This window comes from Camellia sinensis, unplaced genomic scaffold (genome assembly GCF_055761805.1).
Source record: "Camellia sinensis isolate YWXY unplaced genomic scaffold, ASM5576180v1 Unanchor134, whole genome shotgun sequence".
Classification (NCBI taxonomy): Eukaryota; Viridiplantae; Streptophyta; class Magnoliopsida; order Ericales; family Theaceae; genus Camellia; species Camellia sinensis.
In genome coordinates, this window is record NW_028129014.1 from 42,501 (window position 1) to 57,500 (window position 15,000).

Consider the following 15,000-nt stretch of genomic DNA (forward strand, 5'->3'; position numbering starts at 1 on the left):
CTGGCCAAGGCGTTGGCATGGCATGCTGCTGCTGACCAAGGCTTGGGCTTGCCATGCTGCCGGCCAAGGCCGCGGCATGGCATGCTGCCGGCCAAGGCCGCGGCATGCCATGTTGCTGGCCAAGGCCGTGGCATGGCATGATGCTGGCCAAGGCCGTGGCATGACATGCTGGCCAAGGCCGGGGCATGGCAAGCTGCTGGCCAAGGTCGTGGCATGGCACGCTGCTGGCCAAGGCCGGGGCATGGCACGCTGCTGGCCAAGGCCGGGGCATAGCACGCTGCTGGCCATGGCCGTGGCTTGGCAAGGTTGCCAAGGCCGGGGCATGGCGTGCTGCTGGCCAAGGCTTTGGCATGCCATGTTGCTGGCCAAGGCTGTGGCATGGCATGCTGCTGGCCAAGGCTGTGGCATGGCATGCTGCTGGCCAAGGCCGTGGCATGACATGCTGGCCAAGGCCGGGGCATGGCATGCTGCTGGCCAAGGTCGTGGCATGGCATGCTGCTGGCCAAGGCCGTGGCATGACATGCTTGCCAAGGCCAGGGCATGGCATGCTGCTGGCCAAGGCTTTGGCATGCCATGTTGCTGGCCAAGGCTGTGGCATGGCATGCTGCCCTAGGCCAACGTGCCACCGCCACCGCCGCGGGCCGCCACTCGACGCATCCCGTGCTTGGCTATGTAGTTTCGATGCCACAAGCCAATGCCACAAGCCAAGCGATGGCATGTGCCAAGCGCCCGCCTAGGCATAGGCGTGGCCTGTGGCCTGGCCATGCTGGCCAGCCTTAAGGGAGGTGCCCCCCCCTTATAATAGCCTGTTAAGCCCTTTTCAATCTGGCAGGAGGAAACATCAAGCATGTTCGAGGAGTCATAATGGGGTTTTTTTAAAAAGTAATGGTTTTTTGCCAAAACTTTCAACATGAAAGTTGTATGAAATAATTTAATACACCATAAAAAAAATTATAAAAAAATATTTGGCCACCGGAATATTTTATTTTAATTTATTTCAATTTTAATACTTAAAAAATAATAAAAATTACTAAAAATACTCAAAAAATTCTAGAAAAATTCCAACAATTATAAGATGAGGCACTAGTAATTATAGTAATTTTTTTAATTATTTTTTTATTTTTAATTTATTTTATTATAATTTTTATGAGTAAATAAATAATTAAAAAGCCCGACGAACGTGCAAAAACTCTTAGAGAAACCCAGCAAGCATCGGATAGCTCGAATGCAAATAACAAACGCAACAGGCAACTTCCGAGGGACATACTTTTCCCAACAAGCTTCCACTGGGGAAAGCACTAGCAACGTGTTCGCAAGTCAAAGGCAACCAAACCGGCTATTACCCGAGGGACAAGCATTTCGCAGGGCAACATATACGTAAGTCAAAGCCAAACCAAATGGCAATTACACGAGGGACAGGATTGCTTGCCAAGGGCGTGGCATGCGATGTTCTAGCCCAAGGCCAAGGCACGCCACGCTGCGGGACAAGGCCGTGGCAAGACATGCGGCTGGCCTTGGCCTTGGCATGGCATGCCGCCGGCTTTGGCTGGGCTGCGTTGGCCTTGCCATGGAATGTTGCTGGCTTCGGATGGGCTGCCTTGGCCTTGGCCTTGGCCGCGGCATGGCATGCTGCTGGCCTTGGCCTTGGCCTTGGCATGGCATGCTGCTGGCTTTGGCTGGGCTGCCTTGGCCGTGGCATGGCATGCTGCTGGCTTTGGCTGGGCTGCCTTGGCCGTGGCATGGCATGCTGCTGGCCTAGGCCTTGGCATGGCATGCTGCTGGCTTTGGCTGGGCTGCCTTGGCCGTGGCATGGCATGCTGCTGGCCTAGGCCTTGGCATGGCATGCTGCTGGCTTTGGCTGGCAGCCTTGGCCGTGGCATGGCATGCTGCTGGCCTTGGCCCTGGCATGGCATGCTGCTGGCTTTGGCTGGCCTGCCTTGGCCGTGGCATGGCATGCTGCTGGCCTTGGCCTTGGCATGGCATGCTGCTGGCTTTGGCTGGCCTGCCTTGGCCGTGGCATGGCATGCTGCTGGCCTAGGCCTTGGCATGGCATGCTGCTGGCTTTGGCTGGCCTGCCTTGGCCGTGGCATGGCATGCTGCTGGCCTAGGCATGGCATGGCATGCTGCTGGCTTTGGCTGGGCTGCCTTGGCCGTGGCATGGCATGCTGCTGGCCTTGGCCTTGATATGGCATGCTGCTGGCTTTGGCTGGGCTGCCTTGGCCGTGGTATGGCATGCTGCTGGCCTAGGCCTTGGCATGGCATGCTGCTGGCTTTGGCTGGGCTGCCTTGGCCTTGGCATGGCATGCTGCTGGCTTTGGCTGGCCTGCCTTGGCCGTGGCATGGCATGCTGCTGGCCTAGGCCATGGCATGGCATGCTGCTGGCTTTGGCTGGGCTGCCTTGGCCGTGGCATGGCATGCTGCTGCCCTTGGCCTTGATATGGCATGCTGCTGGCTTTGGCTGGGCTGCCTTGGCCGTGGCATGGCATGCTGCTGGCCTAGGCCTTGGCATGGCATGCTGCTGGCTTTGGCTGGCCTGCGTTGGCCGTGGCATGGCATGCTGCTGGCCTAGGCCTTCGCATGGCAGGCTGCTGGCTTTGGCTGGGCTGCCTTGGCCGTGGCATGGCACGCTGCTGGCCTTGGCCTTGGCATGGCATGCTGCTGGCTTTGGCTGGGCTGCCTTGGCCGTGGCATGGCATGCTGGTGGCCTAGGCCTTGGCATGGCATGCTGCTGGCTTTGGCTGGCCTGCCTTGGCCGTGGCATGGCATGCTGCTGGCCTAGGCCTTGGCATGGCATGCTGCTGGCTTTGGGTGGGCTGCCTTGGCCGTGGCATGGCATGCTGCTGGCCTTGGCCTTGGCATGGCATGCTGTTGGCTTTGGTTGGCCTGCCTTGGCCGTGGCATGGCATGCTGCTGGCCTAGGCCTTGGCATGGCATGCTGCTGGCTTTGGGTGGGCTGCCTTGGCCGTGGCATGGCATGCTGCTGGCCTTGGCCTTGGCATGGCATGCTGCTGGCTTTGGCTGGGCTGCCTTGGCCGTGGCATGGCATGCTGGTGGCCTAGGCCTTGGCATGGCATGCTGCTGGCTTTGGCTGGCCTGCCTTGGCCGTGGCATGGCATGCTGCTGGCCTAGGCCTTGGCATGGCATGCTGCTGGCTTTGGGTGGGCTGCCTTGGCCGTGGCATGGCATGCTGCTGGCCTTGGCCTTGGCATGGCATGCTGCTGGCTTTGGCTGGGCTGCCTTGGCCGTGGCATGGCATGCTGCTGGCCTAGGCCTTGGCATGGCATGCTGCTGGCTTTGGCTGGCCTGCCTTGGCCGTGGCATGGCATGCTGCTGGCCTAGGCCTTGGCATGGCATGCTGCTGGCTTTGGGTGGGCTGCCTTGGCCGTGGCATGGCATGCTGCTGGCCTTGGCCTTGGCATGGCATGCTGCTGGCTTTGGCTGGCCTGCCTTGGCCGTGGCATGGCATGCTGCTGGCCTAGGCCTTGGCATGGCATGCTGCTGGCTTTGGCTGGGCTGCCTTGGCCGTGGCATGGCATGCTGCTGGCCTTGGCCTTGGCATGGCATGCTGCTGGCTTTGGCTGGGCTGCCTTGGCCGTGGCATGGCATGCTGCTGGCCATGGCCTTGGCATGGCATGCTGCTGGCTTTGGCTTGCCTGCCTTGGCCGTGGCATGGCATGCTGCTGGCCTAGGCCTTGGCATGGCATGCTGCTGGCTTTGGCTGGGCTGCCTTGGCCGTGGCATGGCATGCTGCTGGCCTTGGCCTTGGCATGGCATGCTGCTGGCTTTGGCTGGCCTGCCTTGGCCGTGGCATGGCATGCTGCTGGCCTAGGCCTTGGCATGGCATGCTGCTGGCTTTGGCTGGGCTGCCTTGGCCGTGGCATGGCATGCTGCTGGACTTGGCCTTGGCATGGCATGCTGCTGGCTTTGGCTTGCCTGCCTTGGCCGTGGCATGGCATGCTGCTGGCCTAGGCCTTGGCATGGCATGCTGCTGGCTTTGGCTGGGCTGCCTTGGCCGTGGCATGGCATGCTGCTGGCCTTGGCCTTGGCTTGGCATGCTGCTGGCTTTGGCTGGGCTGCCTTGGCCGTGGCATGGCATGCTGCTGGCCTTGGCCTTGGCATGCCATGTTGTTGGCTTTGGCTGGCCTGCCTTGGCCGTGGCATGGCATGCTGCTGGCCTAGGCCTTGGCATGGCATGCTGCTGGCTTTGGCTGGGCTGCCTTGGCCGTGGCATGGCATGCTGCTGGCCTTGGCCTTGGCATGGCATGCTGCTGGCTTTGGCTGGGCTGCCTTGGCCGTGGCATGGCATGCTGCTGGCCTTGGCCTTGGCATGGCATGCTGCTGGCTTTGGCTGGGCTGCCTTGGCAGTGGCATGGCATGCTGCTGGCCTAGGCCTTGGCATGGCATGCTGCTGGCTTTGGCTGGGCTGCCTTGGCCGTGGCATGGCATGCTGCTGGCCTAGGCCTTGGCATGGCATGCTGCTGGCTTTGGCTGGGCTGCCTTGGCCGTGGCATGGCATGCTGCTGGCCTTGGCCTTGGCATGGCATGCTGCTGGCTTTGGCTGGGCTGCCTTGGCCGTGGCATGGCATGCTGCTGGCCTAGGCCTTGGCATGGCATGCTGCTGGCTTTGGCTTGCCTGCCTTGGCCGTGGCATGGCATGCTGCTGGCCTAGGCCTTGGCATGGCATGCTGCTGGCTTTGGCTGGGCTGCCTTGCCCGTGGCATGGCATGCTGCTGGCCTTGGCCTTGGCATGGCATGCTGCTGGCTTTGGCTTGCCTGCCTTGGCCGTGGCATGGCATGCTGCTGGCCTAGGCCTTGGCATGGCATGCTGCTGGCTTTGGGTGGGCTGCCTTGGCCGTGGCATGGCATGCTGCTGGCCTTGGCCTTGGCATGGCATGCTGCTGGCTTTGGCTGGGCTGCCTTGGCCGTGGCATGGCATGCTGGTGGCCTAGGCCTTGGCATGGCATGCTGCTGGCTTTGGCTGGCCTGCCTTGGCCGTGGCATGGCATGCTGCTGGCCTAGGCCTTGGCATGGCATGCTGCTGGCTTTGGGTGGGCTGCCTTGGCCGTGGCATGGCATGCTGCTGGCCTTGGCCTTGGCATGGCATGCTGCTGGCTTTGGCTGGGCTGCCTTGGCCGTGGCATGGCATGCTGCTGGCCTAGGCCTTGGCATGGCATGCTGCTGGCTTTGGCTGGCCTGCCTTGGCCGTGGCATGGCATGCTGCTGGCCTAGGCCTTGGCATGGCATGCTGCTGGCTTTGGGTGGGCTGCCTTGGCCGTGGCATGGCATGCTGCTGGCCTTGGCCTTGGCATGGCATGCTGCTGGCTTTGGCTGGCCTGCCTTGGCCGTGGCATGGCATGCTGCTGGCCTAGGCCTTGGCATGGCATGCTGCTGGCTTTGGCTGGGCTGCCTTGGCCGTGGCATGGCATGCTGCTGGCCTTGGCCTTGGCATGGCATGCTGCTGGCTTTGGCTGGGCTGCCTTGGCCGTGGCATGGCATGCTGCTGGCCATGGCCTTGGCATGGCATGCTGCTGGCTTTGGCTTGCCTGCCTTGGCCGTGGCATGGCATGCTGCTGGCCTAGGCCTTGGCATGGCATGCTGCTGGCTTTGGCTGGGCTGCCTTGGCCGTGGCATGGCATGCTGCAGGCCTTGGCCTTGGCATGGCATGCTGCTGGCTTTGGCTGGCCTGCCTTGGCCGTGGCATGGCATGCTGCTGGCCTAGGCCTTGGCATGGCATGCTGCTGGCTTTGGCTGGGCTGCCTTGGCCGTGGCATGGCATGCTGCTGGACTTGGCCTTGGCATGGCATGCTGCTGGCTTTGGCTTGCCTGCCTTGGCCGTGGCATGGCATGCTGCTGGCCTAGGCCTTGGCATGGCATGCTGCTGGCTTTGGCTGGGCTGCCTTGGCCGTGGCATGGCATGCTGCTGGCCTTGGCCTTGGCTTGGCATGCTGCTGGCTTTGGCTGGGCTGCCTTGGCCGTGGCATGGCATGCTGCTGGCCTTGGCCTTGGCATGCCATGTTGTTGGCTTTGGCTGGCCTGCCTTGGCCGTGGCATGGCATGCTGCTGGCCTAGGCCTTGGCATGGCATGCTGCTGGCTTTGGCTGGGCTGCCTTGGCCGTGGCATGGCATGCTGCTGGCCTTGGCCTTGGCATGGCATGCTGCTGGCTTTGGCTGGGCTGCCTTGGCCGTGGCATGGCATGCTGCTGGCCTTGGCCTTGGCATGGCATGCTGCTGGCTTTGGCTGGGCTGCCTTGGCAGTGGCATGGCATGCTGCTGGCCTAGGCCTTGGCATGGCATGCTGCTGGCTTTGGCTTGCCTGCCTTGGCCGTGGCATGGCATGCTGCTGGCCTAGGCCTTGGCATGGCATGCTGCTGGCTTTGGCTGGGCTGCCTTGGCCGTGGCATGGCATGCTGCTGGCCTTGGCCTTGGCATGGCATGCTGCTGGCTTTGGCTGGGCTGCCTTGGCCGTGGCATGGCATGCTGCTGGCCATGGCCTTGGCATGGCATGCTGCTGGCTTTGGCTTGCCTGCCTTGGCCGTGGCATGGCATGCTGCTGGCCTAGGCCTTGGCATGGCATGCTGCTGGCTTTGGCTGGGCTGCCTTGGCCGTGGCATGGCATGCTGCTGGCCACGGCCTTGGCATGGCATGCTGCTGGCTTTGGCTTGCCTGCCTTGGCCGTGGCATGGCATGCTGCTGGCCTAGGCCTTGGCATGGCATGCTGCTGGCTTTGGCTGGGCTGCCTTGGCCGTGGCATGGCATGCTGCTGGCCTTGGCCTTGGCTTGGCATGCTGCTGGCTTTGGCTGGGCTGCCTTGGCCGTGGCATGGCATGCTGCTGGCCTTGGCCTTGGCATGGCATGCTGCTGGCTTTGGCTGGCCTGCCTTGGCCGTGGCATGGCATGCTGCTGGCCTTGGCATGGCATGCTGCTGGCTTTGGCTGGGCTGCCTTCGCCGTGGCATGCCATGCTGCTGGCCTTGGCCTTGGGGCTGGGCTGCCTTCGCCGTGGCATGGCATGCTGTTGGCCTTGGCCTTGGCATGCCATGTTGTTGGCTTTGGCTGGCCTGCCTTGGCCGTGGCATGGCATGCTGCTGGCCTAGGCCTTGGCATGGCATGCTGCTGGCTTTGGCTGGCCTGCCTTGGCCGTGGCATGGCATGCTGCTGGCCTAGGCCTTGGCATGGCATGCTGCTGGCTTTGGCTGGGCTGCCTTGGCCGTGGCATGGCATGCTGCTGGCCTTGGCCTTGGCATGGCATGCTGCTGGCTTTGGCTGGGCTGCCTTGGCCGTGGCATGGCATGCTGCTGGCCTTGGCCTTGGCATGGCATGCTGCTGGCTTTGGCTGGGCTGCCTTGGCCGTGGCATGGCATGCTGCTGGCCTAGGCCTTGGCATGGCATGCTGCTGGCTTTGGCTTGCCTGCCTTGGCCGTGGCATGGCATGCTGCTGGCCTAGGCCTTGGCATGGCATGCTGCTGGCTTTGGCTGGGCTGCCTTGGCCGTGGCATGGCATGCTGCTGGCCTTGGCCTTGGCATGGCATGCTGCTGGCTTTGGCTGGGCTGCCTTGGCCGTGGCATGGCATGCTGCTGGCCTTGGCCTTGGCTTGGCATGCTGCTGGCTTTGGCTGGGCTGCCTTGGCCGTGGCATGGCATGCTGCTGGCCTTGGCCTTGGCATGGCATGCTGCTGGCTTTGGCTGGCCTGCCTTGGCCGTGGCATGGCATGCTGCTGGCCTTGGCATGGCATGCTGCTGGCTTTGGCTGGGCTGCCTTCGCCGTGGCATGCCATGCTGCTGGCCTTGGCCTTGGGGCTGGGCTGCCTTGGCTGCGGTTCTTATCACTAGACGTGCGTTGCGTGCGAAGGCGTGCAAAGGCGTGCGCGACCATGCGCGCAACACGCGCACCGTGGTCAAAAGACCACGCGCGCGGTATTCGCACAGGCCACGCTGCCCACGCCGCGGGCATGCCAGGCCGCCCAGGCCGTGCGCATGCCATGCCGTGCTGCCCAGGCCGGCTGCATGCCAGGCCGCCCAGGCCGTGCGCATGCCATGCCGTGCTGCCCACGCCGCGGGCATGCCAGGCCGGCTGCATGCCAGGCCGCCCAGGCCGTGCGCATGCCATGCCGTGCTGCCCACGCCGCGGGCATGCCAGGCCGGCTGCATGCCAGGCCGCCCAGGCCGTGCGCATGCCATGCCGTGCTGCCCATGCCGCGCGCATGCCAGGCCGCCCACGCCCGCGCGCATGCCACGCCATGCTGCCCAAGGCCGCGCCCAGGCCGCGCAAGGCCGCGCCCAGGCCGCCCAAGGCCGCGCCCAGGCCGCGCAAGGCCGCGCCCAGGCCGCCCAAGGCCGCGCCCAGGCCGCGCAAGGCCGCCCAAGGCCGGGGTCCAGGCCGCCCAAGGCCGCGGCCGAGCCGCCCCAGGCCGCAGCCCAGGCCGCGGTCGAGCCGCAGTGCATGTAACCCAAGGCCGCAGCCCAGGCCGCGCCCAACATGGGGCGTACCTGCCACTGCCTTGCCCTGGGCAAGGGAGGTGCCCCCCCCTTATAATAGCCTGTTAAGCCCTTTTCAATCTGGCAGGAGGAAACATCAAGCATGTTCGAGGAGTCATAATGGGGTTTTTTTTAAAAGTAATGGTTTTTTGCCAAAACTTTCAACATGAAAGTTGTAGGAAATAATTTAATACACCATAAAAAAAATTAAAAAAAATATTTTTTTACAGAAAATATTTTATTTTAATTTATTTCGATATTAATACTTAAAAAATAATAAAAATTAATAAAAATAGTCAAAAAATTATGGAAAAATTCCCATAATTAAAGGATGATTCACTAGTAATTATAGAAATTATTAAATTATTTTTTTCATTTTTTTTATTTTATTTTGATTTTTTTATGCCAAATAAGGGCTTTAAAAATTCGAAAAGTTCCAGAAAAATTGCAAAAAAATAGGGAATGACATTTAAAATTGATTGTAGTGCATTTTTAATTGTGTTGCACGGTTTGGGTAAGATTATAAAAGAATCATGTTCAAAAAGATCGATCGAGGCGGTGGCACGCCATGGCCTTGGCCTTGGCCTTGGCCTTTGCCCGCGGCCTTGGCCTTTGCCTTGGCCTTGGCCATGCCTTGCACAGGGACTTGGCCTTGCCCACTGCCTTGGCCTTGGCTTTGGCCTTGGCCTTGGCATGGCATGGCATGCTCGCCGAGGCCGTGGCATGCCTTGCTGCTAGCCAAGGCCGTGGCGTGGCATGCTCGCCCAGCCCGTGGCATGCCGTGCTCGCCCAGCCCGTGGCACGCCATGTTGGCCCAAGGCATTGGCATGGCATGCCGGCCAAGGCATGCTGGCCAACGCTGCACAAGGCGGTGCCATGGCATGGCATGCTGACCAAGACCGTGCCATGGCATGCTGGGCGAGGCCGGGGCATGGCATGCTGGCCGAGGCCGTGGCTTGCCATACCGCCACGGCCGTGGCATGCCGGGCAACGGACCGGCATGGCCCAGCCCGTGGCACGCCATGTTGGCCCAAGGCATTGGCATGGCATGCCGGCCAAGGCATGCTGGCCAACGCTGCGGCACGGCGTGCTGGACAAGGCGGTGCCATGGCATGGCATGCTGACCAAGACAGTGCCATGGCATGCTGGCCGAGGCCGTGGCATGGCATGCTGGCCGAGGCCGTGGCTTGCCATGCCGCCACGGCCGTGGCATGCTGGGCAACGGACCGGCATGGCATGCTGGCCGTGGCGGTGGCACGACATGCTGGCCAAGGCAGTGGCATGGCATGTAGGCCAAGGCTAAGGCATGGCACGCTGTGGCATGGCACGCTGGCCAAGGCAGTCGCAAGGCATGCGGGCCGAGGCCGCGGCACGGCCCGCTGGGCAACGCGGTGGCATGGCATGCTGGGCAACGCCGTGGCAAGGCATGCGGGCCGAGGCCTTGGCATGGCATGCTGGCCGAGGCCGTGGCATGGCATGCGGGCCGAGGCCGTGGCATGGCATGGCATGCGGGCCGAGGCCGTGGCATGGCATGCGGGCCGAGGCCGTGGCGTGGCATGGCATGGCATGTTGGGCAACGCCGTGGCAAGACATGCGGGCCGAGGCCGTGGCATGGCATGTTGGGCAACGCCCTGGCAAGCCATGCGGGCCGAGGCCGTGGCGTGGCATGTTGGCCAAGGCTAAGGCATGGCACGCCGGGCAACGCGGTGCATTGGCATGCTGGGCAGCGCGGTGGCAAGGCATGGGGGCCGAGGCCGTGGCATGGCATGTTGGGCAACGCCGTGGCAAGACATGCGGGCCGAGGCCGTGGCATGGCATGCGGGCCGAGGCCGTGGCACGACATGTTGGCCAAGGCTAAGGCATGGCACGCCGGGCAACGCGGTGGCATGGCATGCTGGGCAACGCGGTGGCAAGGCATGCGGGCCGAGGCCGTGGCATGGCATGTTGGGCAACGCCGTAGAAGGGCATGCGGGCCGAGGCCGTGGCATGGCATGCGGGCCGAGGCCGTGGCATGGCATGTTGGGCGACGCCGTAGCAAGGCATGCGGGCCGAGGCCGTGGCATGTCATGCGGGCCGAGGCCGTGGCATGGCATGCGGGCCGAGGCCGTGGCATGGCATGTTGGCCGAGGCCGTGGCAAGGCATGCGGGCCGAGGCCGTGGCATGGCATGTTTGGCAACGCCGTGGCAAGACATGCGGGCCGTGGCATGGCATGGCATGCGGGCCGAGGCCGTGGCACGACATGTTGGCCAAGGCTAAGGCATGGCACGCCGGGCAACGCGGTGGCATGGCACGCCGGGCAACGCGGTGGCAAGGCATGCGGGCCGGGGCCGTGGCATGGCATGTTGGGCGACGCCGTAGCAAGGCATGCGGTCCGAGGCCGTGGCATGTCATGCGGGCCGAGGCCATGGCATGGCATGCGGGCCGAGGCCGTGGCATGGCATGTTGGGCGACGCCGTAGCAAGGCATGCGGGCCGAGGCCGTGGCATGTCATGCGAGCCGAGGCCGTGGCATGGCATGCGGGCCGAGGCCGTGGCATGGCAAGTTGGGCGACGTCGTGGCAAGGCATGCGGGCCGAGGCCGTGGCATGTCACGCGGGCCGAGGCCGTGGCATGGCATGCGGGCAGAGGCCGTGGCATGGCATGTTGGGCGACGCCGTCGCAAGGCATGCGGGCCGAGGCCGTGGCATGGCATGCGGGCCGAGGCCGTGGCATGGCATGTTGGGCGACGCCGTAGCAAGGCATGCGGGCCGAGGCCGTGGCATGTCATGGCATGTTGGGCGACGCCGTAGCAAGGCATGCGGGCCGAGGCCGTGGCATGGCATGTTTGGCAACGCCGTGGCAAGACATGAGGGCCGTGGCATGGCATGGCATGCGGGCCGAGGCCGTGGCACGGCATGTTGGCCAAGGCTAAGGCATGGCACGCCGGGCAACGCGGTGGCATGGCATGCGGGCCGGGGCCGTGGCATGGCATGTTGGCCAACGTCGTAGCAAGGCATGCGGGCCGAGGCCGAGGCCGTGGCACGGCATGCGGGCCGAGGCTGTGGCATGGCATGTTGGGCGACGCCGTAGCAAGGCATGCGGTCCGAGGCCGTGGCATGTCATGCGGGCCGAGGCCGTGGCATGGCATGCGGGCCGAGGCCGTGGCATGGCAAGTTGGGCGACGCCGTAGCAAGGCATGCGGGCCGAGGCCGTGCCGTGGCATGCGGGCCGAGGCCGTGGCATGGCATGCGGGCCGAGGCCGTGGCATGGCATGTTGGGCGACGCCGTAGCAAGGCATGCGGTCCGAGGCCGTGGCCTGTCATGCGGGCCGAGGCCGTGGCATGGCATGCGGGCCGAGGCCGTGGCATGGCATGCGGGCCGAGGCCGTGGCATGGCATGTTGGGCGACGCCGTAGCATGGCATGCGGGCCGAGGCCGTGGCATGTCATGCGCGCCGAGGCCGTGGCATGGCATGCGGGCCGAGGCCGTGGCATGGCAAGTTGGGCGACGTCGTGGCAAGGCATGCGGGCCGAGGCCGTGGCATGGCATGCGGGCCGAGGCCGTGGCAAGGCATGTTGGGCGACGCCGTAGCAAGGCATGCGGGCCGAGGCCGTGGCATGTCATGCGGGCCGAGGCCGTGGCATGGCATGCGGGCCGAGGCCGTGGCATGGCATGTTGGGCGACGCCGTAGCAAGGCATGCGGTCCGAGGCCGTGGCATGTCATGCGGGCCGAGGCCGTGGCATGGCATGCGGGCCGAGGCCGTGGCATGGCATGTTGGGCGACGCCGTAGCAAGGCATGCGGGCCGAGGCCGTGCCGTGGCATGCGGGCCGAGGCCGTGGCATGGCATGTTGGGCGACGCCGTAGCAAGGCATGCGGTCCGAGGCCGTGGCATGTCATGCGGGCCGAGGCCGTGGCATGGCATGCGGGCCGAGGCCGTGGCATGGCATGTTGGGCGACGCCGTAGCAAGGCATGCGGGCCGAGGCCGTGGCATGTCATGCGGGCCGAGGCCGTGGCATGGCATGCGGGCCGAGGCCGTGGCATGGCAAGTTGGGCGGCGTCGTGGCAAGGCATGCTGGCCGAGGCCGTGGCATGTCATGCGGGCCGAGGCCGTGGCATGGCATGCGGGCCGAGGCCGTGGCAAGGCATGTTGGGCGACGCCGTAGCAAGGCATGCGGGCCGAGGCCGTGGCATGGCATGCGGGCCGAGGCCGTGGCATGGCATGCGGGCCGAGGCCGTGGCATGGCATGTTGGACGACGCCGTAGCAAGGCATGCGGTCCGAGGCCGTGGCATGTCATGCGGGCCGAGGCCGTGGCATGGCATGCGGGCCGAGGCCGTGGCATGGCATGTTGGGCGACGCCGTAGCAAGGCATGCGGGCCGAGGCCGTGCCGTGGCATGCGGGCCGAGGCCGTGGCATGGCATGTTGGGCGACGCCGTAGCAAGGCATGCGGTCCGAGGCCGTGGCATGTCATGCGGGCCGAGGCCGTGGCATGGCATGCGGGCCGAGGCCGTGGCATGGCATGTTGGGCGACGCCGTAGCAAGGCATGCGGGCCGAGGCCGTGCCGTGGCATGCGGGCCGAGGCCGTGGCATGGCATGTTGGGCGACGCCGTAGCAAGGCATGCGGTCCGAGGCCGTGGCATGTCATGCGGGCCGAGGCCGTGGCATGGCATGCGGGCCGAGGCCGTGGCATGGCATGTTGGGCGACGCCGTAGCAAGGCATGCGGGCCGAGGCCGTGGCATGTCATGCGGGCCGAGGCCGTGGCATGGCATGCGGGCCGAGGCCGTGGCATGGCAAGTTGGGCGGCGTCGTGGCAAGGCATGCGGGCCGAGGCCGTGGCATGTCATGCGGGCCGAGGCCGTGGCATGGCATGCGGGCCGAGGCCGTGGCACGTCATGCGGGCCGAGGCCGTGGCATGGCATGTTTGGCAATGCCGTGGCAAGACATGCGGGCTGTTGCATGGCATGGCATGCGGGCCGAGGCCGTGGCTCGACATGTTGGCCAAGGCTAAGGCATGGCACGCCGGGCAACGCGGTGGCATGGCATGCTGGGCAACGCGGTGGCAAGGCATGCGGGCCGAGGCCGTGGCATGGCATGTTGGGCAACGCCGCAGCAAGGCATGCGGGCCGAGGCCGTGGCATGGCATGCGGGCCGAGGCCGTGGCATGGCATGCGGGCCGTGGCCGTGGCATGGCATGTTGGGCGACGCCGTCGCAAGGCATGCGGGCCGAGGCCGTGGCATGGCATGTTTGGCAACGCCGTGGCAAGACATGCGGGCCGTGGCATGGCATGGCATGCGGGCCGAGGCCGTGGCACGGCATGCGGGCCGAGGCCGTGGCATGGCATGTTGGGCGACGCCGTAGCAAGGCATGCGGGCCGAGGCCGTGGCCGTGGCATGGCATGCGGGCCGTGGCCGTGGCATGGCATGGCATGCGGGCCGAGGCCGTGGCATGGCATGTTGGGCAACGCCGTGGCAAGGCATGCGGGCCGAGGCCGTGGCATGGCATGATGGCCGAGGCCGTGGCATGTCATGCGGGCCGAGGCCGTGGCATGGCATGTTGGGCGACGCCGTAGCAAGGCATGCGGTCCGAGGCCGTGGCATGTCATGCGGGCCGAGGCCGTGGCATGGCTTGTTGGGCGACGCCGTAGCAAGGCATGCGGGCCGAGGCCGTGGCATGTCATGCTGGCCAAGGCCAAGGCATGGCATGGCATGGCATGCGGGCCGAGGCCGTGGCATGGCATGTTGGGCAACGCCGTGGCAAGGCATGCGGGCCGAGGCCGTGGCATGGCATGATGGCCGAGGCCGTGGCATGCCATGCTGGCCAAGGCTAAGGCATGGCATGCCGGGCAACGCGGTGGCATGGCATGCTGGGCAACGCCGTGGCAAGGCATGCGGGCCGAGGCCGTGGCATGGCATGTTGGGCAACGCCTTGGCAAGACATGCGGGCCGAGGCCGTGGCATGGCGTGGCATGTTGGGCAACGCCTTGGCAAGGCATGCGGGCCGAGGCCGTGGCATGGCATGCTAGCCGAGGCCGTGGCATGGCATGTTGGGCGACGCCGTGGCAAGGCATGCGGGCCGAGGCCGTGGCATGGCATGCGGGCCGAGGCCGTGGCACTGCATGTTGGGCGACGCCGTAGCAAGGCATGCGGGCCGAGGCCGAGGCCGTGGCATGGCATGTTGACCGAGGCCAAGGCATGGCATGCCGGGCAACGCGGTGGCATGGCATGCGCGGCCGAGGCCGTGGCAAGGCATGCGGGCCGAGGCCGTGGCATGGCATGTTGGGCGACGCCGTGGCAAGGCATGCGGGCCGAGGCCGTGGCATGGCATGCGGGCCGAGGCCGTGGCACTGCATGTTGGGCGACGCCGTAGCAAGGCATGCGGGCCGAGGCCGAGGCTGTGGCATGGCATGTTGACCGAGGCCAAGGCATGGCATGCCGGGCAACGCGGTGGCATGGCATGCGCGGCCGAGGCCGTGGCAAGGCATGCGGGCCGAGGCCGTGGCATGGCATGTTGGGCGACGCCGTGGCAAGGCATGCGGGCCGAGG